The sequence below is a fragment of the Carcharhinus amblyrhynchos genome, chromosome 6, assembly GCF_965287045.1.
Source record: "Carcharhinus amblyrhynchos chromosome 6, sCarAmb.v2.hapA, whole genome shotgun sequence".
NCBI lineage: Eukaryota > Metazoa > Chordata > Chondrichthyes > Carcharhiniformes > Carcharhinidae > Carcharhinus > Carcharhinus amblyrhynchos.
Genome location: NC_137329.1, coordinates 84,582,017 through 84,594,232, shown reverse-complemented (window position 1 = coordinate 84,594,232; position 12,216 = coordinate 84,582,017). Strand labels below are relative to the sequence as shown.

General features: G+C 37.7%; 1 protein-coding gene across 1 annotated transcript in view; it reads right to left on the bottom strand.

Annotated features, from left to right (window-relative positions):
- parvb (parvin, beta) overlaps positions 1-12,216 on the bottom strand; it is a 66,211-nt gene that overhangs the window by 36,291 nt on the left and 17,704 nt on the right. The gene's annotated exons all lie outside the window — the stretch shown is intronic.

The following is a 12,216-nucleotide window of genomic DNA, read 5'->3' as shown; positions in this document are numbered from 1 at the left end:
TCCCAACACCCAAGATTGGGGAAGAAATGCAATTTAAAAAGACAGGCACTATTACATTTAACTGCTTAAAATCAAGTACTCAAATCATTTGTGCGGGCTGTATACAATCATTTTAAATTTCACATGCCTGTAATATACAGTGAAATAAATTTATATACTTGAGACTTAGTACCAAACATGCACCTTAAAATTGCACTGTGGAGTTAAGAGAAAAGCAGTGGCAGTGATAATATCAATGGACCAGGGTTTAATTAGAATTTACTTAATAAATCTGGAATTCAAAAAGTTTCAGTAATGATGACCTTGAAACCATTGCCAAATATCACAAACTAATGCCCTTTAAGGATGCAAATCTGTTGCCTTTATCTGGTCTGGCCTACATGTGATTTCAGACCCACAACAATGTGATTGACTTTTAAATGTTCTCTAGCCTAGCAAGACAGTCAGTTGTATCAAATCATTAAAGAAAAGTCAATGCTATCAGAGGTTTTGGAATGGAGACTTCAAAAAAAGTGGCCAGGCAGGAACTGTTGAAGAGGACAAAATAAACTTGAACACCTTTGTAACTAGTGAAGTAAGGATCAACAAAATAACTATTTCCAAAACAAGTAACTATAGTCATAACATTCATAACTTGTGCTAAAACTATTTCCTAATTTAAACAAGGTGGTGGCAAAGTTTAATTACTGAAAATTTGCTTTTTGTTTCTTGCAACATTAACTTGATTATTTACTCTTCCAAAATTTGTTTAGCATGAGACTGATCCTAGTCTACTCTACTTTCTTCACAGGTAGCACTTGATGGAACAAGTAGTTGATGTGATAAATGGTTCCTAGTTCATTATCATTTTACCTAGGAATATCAGAAGTGAACAATCTCAAATCTGAAAAGTCATGGCAAGATCTAAAAGAACAATCTGAGATAAAGAAACCAACAATAATTACAATAAAAAAAGCAATAGTGAATGTAGTGTTCAATGATTTCTATTGTTCTTCCTGCCCAATAGTAATGCCATAGTCAGCAAATGCGTGAACCATTTAGCGTACAACTATCTGGTTTTTGGTTAGTAAATGTGTTATAGGTCTGATAAATACTGGTGTAGGCACTCAATATTACAATAAAGCTATTTCTTGAAGGAATACTCAGGAGATAGCTGGCCAAGATCTTCAATTATGCTGTTGGATTCAGGCTAATTTCACTCAGCATTAACATAATCGTTACACTGGCTCTTGGAGAAACTTGGTTAGGAATTAAAAATGCACTGACAGTCCACAAAACAACTGGCAAATTACTGACCCAAAGTAGAACTTGCAGTCAAGCAAGCAGCAAATAGATGGCTATAGGCATTGACTGATGGAAGCAGTTAACAAACCAATAACTGAATTCGCCGTAAGCAAATCTAATGGCTACAAACTCAAAGTTCTGATAATGTATGGTACTGGAAAGATGAAAATGTTACAGTATATGCTTGCATACAGCAAAACCACTTGTGTTAATAGTTCAATAACAAATATGCTAAAAATCATATGCTGCACATGCTTCTCAGTCTCAGACATTTCCTACGTCACAATTTGATCACCCTGAAATGTGAGAGTTTAGATAGGGGTAAAGCTTATTTGTGTCTAGATGTTTAAATTAGTTAGCACACTACAGGCTTCCCAATACTAGGGAGCACAGAATTGCACTACCTCCAGGCTGATCTGCAGCCTCTCTCTCACAAGGTTGAGCTTTTTGCATCTTTCTTCAGAAGCTTACTCACAGTCCTGTCTCAGTCCTTCTTTCAATCAGGCCTAACCAAAAGGTTCTGTTGGCAGCCTTGCTACTCTTTTTTCCTGATTGATTACCTTTCTACAGTCTTGCTGTTCAGGCTGCATACCATATCTGTGGCATAGCTTTATGAGACCTTACCAGTCCCATCTTACACCTCCTCAAAACTCAACATGTGGCCTGCAGGTGTCCGCCACTATCATTTCAGTACTTGTGGCCTTGTCACTGTATCTTCACTCTTTCACTGTCAAGATCTGACATCCATCATTATGAAGTGCTTTGAAAGTTCAAAAAGCACAATTCAATACCAGACTCCTGGACTACCTGGATCTACTACCACCACAACAGGTCCATGGCAGATGCCATTTCCCTGGCCTGCACTCAACCTTGGAATACCTAGAAACCAAGTATACCTTTGTCAGGTGCCTATTTATCGACTACCGCTCAGCCTTCAACACTACTTTTCCCACAAAACTAGCCTCCAAACTTCCGTGGCCGGGGCCTCGGCACCTCCGCTTACGACTGATCCTGAATTTCCTACCTCACAGACTACAATCAGTAAGGATAGGCAATAACACCTCCTCCGCTATCATCCTCAACAATGGTGCCCCACAAGGCTGTGTTCTCAGCCCCTTACTCCTTATACACCTACGACTGTGTGGCCAAATTCCCCTCCAATTTGATTTTCAAGTCTGCTGATGGCACCACCGTAGTGGGTCAGATCTCAAACAATGTCGAGACAGACTACAGGAATGAGATAGAGAATCTGATGAACTGGTGCGTCAACACCAATCTATCCCTCAATGTCAACAAAACAAAGGGGATTGTCATCAACTTCAGAAAGCGCAAAGGAGAACATACCCTCATCTACATCAACGAGGACAAAGCAGAAAGGGTCAGGAGCTTCAAGTTTTGACCACCAACAACCTGTCCTGGTACCCCAATGTCGACACTATAGTTAAGAAAGCCCATCTACACATCTACTTTCTCAGAAGACTAAAGAAATTTGGCATGTCAGCTACGACTCCCACCAACTTCTATGGATGCACCATAGAAAGCATTCTTTCTGGTTGTATCACAGCTTGATATAGCTTCTGCTCTGCCCAGGACCACAAGGAACTACAAAAGGTCGCGAATGTAGCCCAATCCATCACAAAAACCAGCCTCCAAACCACTGACTCTGTCTACACTTCTCGCTGCCTCGGCAAAGCAGCCAGCATAATAAAGGACCCCGCACATTTTCCCTTTCACCTTCTTCCTTCGGGAAAAAGATACAAAAGTCATGAGGTCACATTTCAACCGACTTAAGAACAGCTTCTTCCCTGCTGCTGTCAGACTTTTGAATGGACCTACCTTGTATTAATTTGATTGTTCTCTACACCCTAGCTATAACTATAACACTACATTCTGCATCGCCTCGTTTCCTTCTCTATGAATGGTTTTGTCTGTATAGCACGCAAGAAACAACACTTTTCACTGTATGTTAATACATGTGACAATAATAAATCAAATCAAAATCATGTAGCACTAAGATAGGATCTAACTTGTCTGTCTAAATTTAAAAATGTAATTATTCTGATTAATGAATTTTGAGAGGTGAGAGGAAAACAACAGGAAAAAAAAGATACACCAACAATGTATTTTGACATTTGCATTAATCAAAAATATTGAACTCTGAATGCCAAAGTCTCTAATTATCAACCATATGTACCCATCTATAAGATGCACTGCAGCAATACACCAAGTCTCCTTATACAGCATCTTCCAAATTTGCGATTACTACCACCAAGAACAAGGTCACATAGGAACACCACAGCTTGCAAGTTTCCCTTCAAGCAATTTCCAACTATACCGCCATTGCTTCAGTGTTACTTGGTGAAAAATCTGGAATTTCCAAACAGCACTGAGTGCACTTGCAGTACTGGACTACAACTGCAGTGCACAGTCAACTTCTCAAGGGTAATTCAGGATGTACAATGAACATTGGTCTAGCGAGTGAAGTCCACATCCTTTGAACGAATAAAAAGAGGTATCCAAGCTATTTCCATGTATATAAATTCCTCCTAATTCATGAGCACTTGTGCACAGAAGCAAACAGTTTCCATAGCACACATCCATCCTCTTAAGCCTTTACATCAGTTTGGAGAACTTATTGGGTTTTCTCTTTGCCAGGAAAATAAAGAGTTCTAGCCAACTCAATGCTTCCTGACTGTTCTTTAGAAGTTGTAAGACTGGTGCACGTTAAATACAGGATGAGATCTTGAAAAGATTTAAAGATGAGAGTGAGAATTTTAAATTTGAGACAATGTTCAGATTTGAGTTAACAAAAATAAAATTTACACAGAAATCAGGAACTTTTTCACAGATCACTCAGTACACTGAATGGCTTTCCAGTTTGAATAGCAGAAGCAAAAATCCAAAATCATTTAAGAAAAGGCTGGACGCTGCAAAAAGGGAATTTAAATTCTTCTTGGATGTATGAGCCAGAAGGGTAAAATGGTCTTTGTCATGAAGACATGTTTATATAACTATAGATTATTAATTCATTAATAGGAAACTTGAATTGTACTTTAAAAAACTTTTGAAACAGACGGAAGTGTTTCAATCTATATCAAGATGTCTGACATTAATTTATATTATCATCTTTTCCACATTTCAACCCCATAGAGAAGATACTGCAAGTCTGCAAAACCACAAGACAATGACAGCCCTGTCCCCTCAAATTTGTGAACAACCTTCCTTACTACCCTATCAACAAAGCACCTGTGAAAGCTACCTACAATATTCAACAGCTATAGACAAAACCATTCAAAGGTTAATTGCTTGGACAAAAAGACCTTGATGTTTAAGATGGATTCCAGACAGATATCGAGTTATAATTAGAACATGTGACGATGTTTGAACAAATGACAGTTGGAGAGATATTACCAGCCCAAATCTTTCATCTGGCTTAAGCACATGGAGTTCTCAGAAGAACTGGACCAGCAGTTGAGCTAAGTAGATCTCCTGCTCCCTCTCTGTTTCCACCCAACTAATAAGCTCATTACAAAAATTAACTTCGGCTCCATTCTGCTGCAGGCAAGAGTTTTTTTTAAACAAAGAATTAAATTCCACAGCAGCATCACCAGAAGGATAGAAAACCCAGATACATCTTTAAACTGCTCCAGACCACTGGATTCTATCTGCGGCCAGGAGAAACTCCAAGCTACACTGATTTAAGATTGATTCACATGAGGAATACTAGGGCAGGTGACCAAAGCGTGGTCAAGGACATAGATTTTATGAAGTCTCCTAAAGCAAGAAAGAGAGGCAGTGAGATTTAGAGGGGGAATTCCAGAGCTTAGTGTCATGGTAGCTGAAGGACAACTGGCAACAGTGGACCAATCAAAATCAGAGGTGCGCAAGAAGCTAGAACTGGAGAAGCGCAGTGACTCGCACAGCTGTAACTCTGAAGGACATTAGCGACAAGTGAGTCCATAAAGGGACTTGAAAACAATGGGAATTTTAAAAGCAAGGTGTTGCAGATCAGGAGCCAAGGTGAAGCGACAAATTGTACTGGGCACAAATTAAGATACGTCAAAATTCTGGAGATCAAATTTATGGTGGGTGAGAAATGGGAGGCCAGCCAGCAGAACCTTGAAATAGTCAAGTCTAGTAGCAGATGAGTTGAGGCAGAGGCGAAGAATAGCAATGCTAGAGGTGGAAGGAGGCTCTTTTGATGGGGAACTTATATGTGGTCGAAGTTTTTTCAGGTCAAATATAATGTCAAAATTAAGCCTCTTTATGCTCCTGTACAAAAAGATAATGTAGAAAAATGACAAATCCAACAAATAAAAGCAATTTACTGGAATTGCTATGGGTCTAAGAGAAAGATAAATTAAAGTTCATTTGGTTCTTTATCTTCTATTTTTGCCGAAGTGTCTACATGTGAAAATTGCTTTTCAAAAGCAATCAGACATCCTGTATATTTTCAATATTTTCTATCTGTATTTTGCTGGCAGTTATTGGTAATGTTTTATACAGAAATAAGTTCAGTTTGCTATTGTAGTGCACTGCCATCTACTGGATTGTCGAACACATTAACTAACATCAAATCAGATAGAGATGCAAAGTCACAAAACATTTCAAACAGTATACTTACTGCCCGTTATAATGACTTAACAGAGTTTGATTCATTCATTCTCAAGCAAGCATTATACTTTGATGTCTAATACTTGCGCTCTTATGTGGTGAATGACCCTTTTTTTTGTGTAGACAAGTCAAGCTTCAATTAGTCCCAGTACTTAACTGTCCACTCGGTTTAATGCTAACAACGTGACAATGTAAAATTCTGACCTTGGGGAGCCTAGCCATTAATACCAAACATGCAAGTCCCAAGAACAACTGTCTTTACTGGTGCAGTACAAAACTTGATTATGACTAAATATTAAAAGGTGCCCATTAAAAAAAAAATGTGGCTTTATTCCATAGAAGCACAGAATCTCTATATGCAGGAGACCACTTGGCCCATATAATCTGCACCAACTCTCCAAAAGAGCATCGCCATATCCTAGTAACCCCATGCATTTACCATAGCTAATCACCCTAACCTTACACATCTTTGGACACAAAGGGGCAATTTAGTGTGGCCACTCCTCCTAACTGCTAATTCAGGAGCACCTAATCAGAATCACAAGCTTTATTTGTCAGATAAGAGATATAGAGACACAGGAAGAAAACTTATTAGAACAGTGGTGGCCATGAGTTGCATGCAACTCTTCACTTGTACTGAAAAACTGGCTAATTGTGCTTTGGATTGAACCGGAGGCTGATTAAAATTCTAAGCTATTCTATTCACAGCACAATGCAGATAGATTGAGATAGGGAGAAAGACATTTTAATAATAGCAGATGGTGTAACTTTTCATATCTAATTTATTGCAAAGCAAGTCAGTTGTATTGTGAAAGCAAACAGAACCTTTATTTGAATGAAATGGATAGAGGGGAGGACAGATACAGATTTAGGATGAACATGCGTAGACATCTAGCCTCTTAACACCAGCCTCAGGGGGAGCAGGTGAGCACAAAGTGGAATAGATGGAAAGTTAAAAGTGAAGAGACTGACAAGAGCACCAGGGAAGATATCTTCAATGCACCTGAAGAGTTTTAAATTATTGTCCCAAGTCTATATCAGGACTAAGTTAGATATGTGGTGGTCATTTGAATTCAGTTTATTGAGGACCTGAGGACGGATGACAGGAGGCCAGATTAATAATTCTATCCTTTAGGTTTTTCTATTTGTATTGCTCGACAATATGGAACTTAATTTTTATTATAAATTCCATTTTAAATCAAATTAGAAAAAAGTCAGTTAGTCTACCCAAATTCCTTGACGCAGAATCCAAAACCAAAATCTTAATTCAAATTATTGATGACCATTTTTTAAACCCTGATTGTACTGAATACACTTCAATCTATATTCTCCTACAACATGCATAATTCCACAATAAATTGAGCAAGGTCAAAAACACTTCCTTTCTGAATTTCCTTCTCATGAAATTAGTCTCAGTATCACTCCAATACCCAGAACAAGATCTAAAATATTCTGTGGGGGAAGTTGCAGATGTGAACTACTTAGTTATTCTCATGAGAAGCCAACACAATTTTATTAGCAGTAAAATAAGAATGTTAAAGGTTACTGAACTGCATGCGAAAGCCTAATATTGATAGAGATTCAGCCATTACTACACCAAGGTGCTAATTTTAGCTCTACACTGGAAGGTTAATTTAGGTTCTTCACATAATTGCAAATAGCAAATTGCTTACTATGTAAAATAAAATATTAAATACATGAAAGAAGAAAAACCATCTTTTTTTTAAGGAAGTAATTCAACTTTTCCATGGACAGTAAGATATTTTAAATAATATGTCAAACATACAAACAAAAATAGCTGGAATAATGCAGATCAAGTTGAAACTGATCAATCTAATTACTGACTTACTCACTTTTGTTTAAGATTCTTTCTTCAAATCAGACACGCCAAAACAAGTGAATTGGAGTGGATCAATAGTAAATAAGCAGAGACAAGCTTAAGTCCTGTTATTCCTATGTTGTGCAGGAGACCAAATGAGCGTCCTTGTGTCACATGGTGGTCACAGTGTAAAATTATCTATTCTTGCATGTTATGACAAAGATTAGGGATTTACCAAAAAAAACAGAACAAACAAAATCATCACGAAAAAAGGACAATGAAACAGCACAAAATGAGGAAGAGATCACTTTCATATCATATCAAAAATATGCAGAGAGGAAACAGATATCAATAACACAAATACAACATGCAATTATTATCTTGTTTTTGTTAATGGAAATGCAGACACATTATCAGCTTACATGGACAAAGCTGAAACCAGTGGATGTTTCCATACTCTTCAAAAAACTTCAAGCACACCCATTACCAGTTGACCTATCACATATTTTAACACCAGCATCAAGAACATGGCTTTTACAGCTCAGGAATGCTTTAAAAAAAATTTTCCCTGCTTTAACTTCAACCTGTTGCAGTTTAATTGGCATGCAACATTTGTTAGTTGATAGATGCATGGATATAAGCATCTTTCCATCAATTGTTAAGGCCCAGGCTTGAAACTCTAGGGTGTTTTATGAAGTTAGTGTACAGCCAAACTTTTACACTTGATTTTGCATTAGGGTGAGCATAAGGTGTTTCACTCCAGGTGTAACTCAAGTCATCCACTAAGCAGCTTTTAATCAAAAAAAATTACGTTAGAATGTAACAAAATGAATTAATATAACTTTTACCAATTAAAATACAAAGATATGGCAAAGTATAATCCTTAATAACTAGCTATCTCTATTGTTCCAATTTAAAGCCATACCCTATAAACGTAAAGCTCTTCTGTAGAACCAGTCAGCACAGAAACCAAGGATACCCATGTGATGCCAAACCCTCAGCTCAACACTTCTGGACAGAGAACCTGACAGCAATCTTCAGAGAAGGATACATCCTCAAAACAGCAAAACCTCAGAGAAGCAAACCCAGCCTCCAGGTCTTAGAGACTAAAAAGGATTCCTCTCTTTCTGCAGCTTCCAAAGCAGAAGATCCACTCTCAAACAGCAGAACCACCAAGAAAGAAACTTATCTCCTGGCAGATTCTAGTCTTCAACTTCATAGAGGGAGAAAGTGAGACACTACTGATCATATTCTATATAAGCCCAGCTTTCTCGTCACATGACCATACCTGTCAATCCCAATTAAGCCCCATTCTGCAAAATCCAAGGGGAAAACAGCAGAACAGTATTATTTCAGATTAAAACCAGCATTCTAGTCATTAGAAAGAATTATGCTGCTGCAGCAACAATACAGGGTGCCAGCAGACAGGACGCTTCGAGTGCATAGAATGGCTATAACAGATCCTGCACAAGAAAATGGCTCAAATACATTTCTTAAAGGTACAGTACTGTCACACAATATGCCTCTTTCCAACTTCTTGATTTCTTCCTCATGTCTACATTCCTTCATCACTTCTTTAAACTGCTTCAATCAATCATTCAACATATGGAGGAGGGCTAGCATAACATTTATCTCCATTTTTATTAATGCTTAATATTTTGACTTTGAAATGCATACATGCTGATCTTTGATCGGTGATTATGAAAATATACCAAATGTAAAATGGAAATAAAAAAGTTAGCATACTTAATTATACTCACAGGCCCACAAAATTAAAAAGCCACATAACCATGCTGCACCTTGTAAATGTAATAAATTTCCCTTCTTCAACAAAACTGCACCAAATTTTCTTATAAAATATGCAATTCAATTGAAAATAAAACTATTACCTGATGTACAGACCTTCTTTCTCAAAGCAAAGTATTCTTCAAAATACGTTTTACTGAGCCAATCATTTCCTAATAGTTCCATCACTTCCTAATATATTCCTGCTAATTATAATGACAGATACAAACTTCAACGTAAATTCAGCATATAGTCACTGCAGCAAAACGGTACATTTTATTTTGAGATGACCCATGTGCTTTGGGAAACATTTATTTTCTTTCTGTGCATGTCCCTTTAAGACAAAAGTGGTCCAGGAGCATTCTGAGAGAGTTAATTGGTTTCCTGATTATATCATTCAATTTCAAGAAATGCTTATGTAACCTGGATTGACATCAGGGTGAACAGCTAGGAAGCAAGGCATAAAAAGGAAGTGGGGTTGAATCATCTGGTGTTTTCTGTTTGGCAGTTCAGCATGCACTGAGAATTCCTGAAGAAGAAACAAGCAAATTTCTGTTCAGAACTGAACAGTTTTTCAATTGGCAGTTTCAATCAGATTCTGGTAGTGAAGCAAGTCTCCAAGAGTACAGCTGAGACTGTATTATGGTTGGAAAGTCAGAATGTGGAAGATAAAGGTGGCAATGGTTTGCAGATTAGAGAAAACCCACTACTGATGTCTCAAATCTTGCCAGAACCCACTGACATTCAAAGAGTTGGAGAAAGAGACTGAAGGGATTCTGTGACATCAGAATTGTTGTAACTACATAAGAGTAAGTTTATAGGTGTACACATTATCCAGGTTATTCGGATGGAAGATGGCTGTCAGCGAATGTGTCACAAGTGCCAAATGTTTGGATAGGAAGTAACCCCATAATCCCACATTTGTGTGGGAAGTAATATGGATGCTTGTGGCTGTGAGGCGTATTCTTATATCCATCAATTCTTGAAATTTTTTTTCCTGTTGATTGTTTGAATTATATTGACTATAGTTGGTTTGCTACAGTAAGTTTTAAATTCCATTAGCGTTGTGGGGTTTCCTTCTTTTTACATAGAAGTTATCAAAGCGATCATGAGCTGGAGCAGAAATCTGGATAAACTGGAGTTTGGGCATGACAGAGTTTGTGGCAAAAATTAGAGAAGATGAGTCTTGAAGGTTATGCTTGTGGTGAATGAGACAAGTAGTGAGGTGGGTATTGTTGCAAGGGATACAAAAATTTTGGATGGTGGATAGAACAGAGGATTTGTTATTTAGCTCAGGATTGAGAATGATTTAGAGGACTCTGAGAAATCTGAATGTAGAGCGGAGTGGACTCTGGACTAAAAAAGGCAAGATTTTCATTGAAGATTTCATTGAAGAAAATGGCAGCAGTTTGGTCCCCAGTGGAAATCTGAGCATGTGAACAAAAGCAGCATAACTGGGTTATGCGCACCCTTAGAAATTCCAGTTTTTATTTTCATTCAAACATTTTACCTGCTCAGTACTTTTTCAGCTTACTTGGCACTACTAAATTTTAGATATACTTTAAATGCTAACTTTCAATTTTAAGCAATTAATTATCCAGCAACTTATGAATAAAGCAATTTGGCTGCATAAAAATTTTAATAGAATCATAGAATCCTACAGGAGGAGCAGGAGGAGGCCATTTGGCCCATCGAGTCTGCACCGACTACAATCCCAGCCAGGCCTTATCCCCATATCCCCATGCATTTACCCTAGCTAATCCCCCTAACACTAAGGGACAATTTAGCATGGCCAATCAACCTAACCTGTACATATTGAAACACAAATAAATAACGAATTTAAAAAAAAATAGAAAAGCAGAACTTAATGTTCAGAATTTAATGATTGGATGTGGACAGGTTGTGACAGACACTGATAATAAGGGTGGGGTTAAAAGCTAGGGGGCAGTGCTGATGCATTGTTTAGTCAATTGTGATCAGCTTCCTAGTGCATGCACACATGAATGTAGCTGGAAAGCTTTGGTTCCCCTATTCATTGCAATCACTTCCTTTTTTATTAAAGGGACAAACTAATTTGCAAAGAAAGTTTGCTTACTAAAACTTAATATATAAAACTCTGGTCTATTTGGTCATCCACACTGAAAATGCTTATTCCAACAGAATAACTACAGCAATGTTTCATTCGTAATTTGGCTAAACAATGCATCAGCACTGCCCCCTAGCTTTTAACCCCGCTCTTATCATCAGTGTCTGTCACAACCCGTTCACATCCAATCATTAAATTCTGAACATTAAGTTCTGCTTTTCTATTTTTTTATTCATTATTTATTTGTGTTTCAATAAAATTCTTATGAAGCCAAATTGCTTTATTCATAAATTGCTGGATAATTAATTGCTTAAAATTGTAAGTTGGCATTTAAAGTATATCTAAAATTTAGAAGTGGAGCATCGGGAGGTTATCCATGGGCTTGCAGTACAGCGAAATGCTGAGGTGACCGTCCTTGATGGAGATGCGTGTGTTCACGAATGCAACCAATTCCAGAGAGTAGTCCATGGTGAGTCTGATAATGGGATGGAACTCGTTGATGTCATCACGTAGTTGTTTCAAGTGATTGTTTGCCATTGTCCAAAAGGAAGAAAATGTCATTGATGTATCTAGTGTATAGCATCGGTTGAAGGCCCTCTGTGGTGAAGAGGTCTTGTTCAAACCTGTG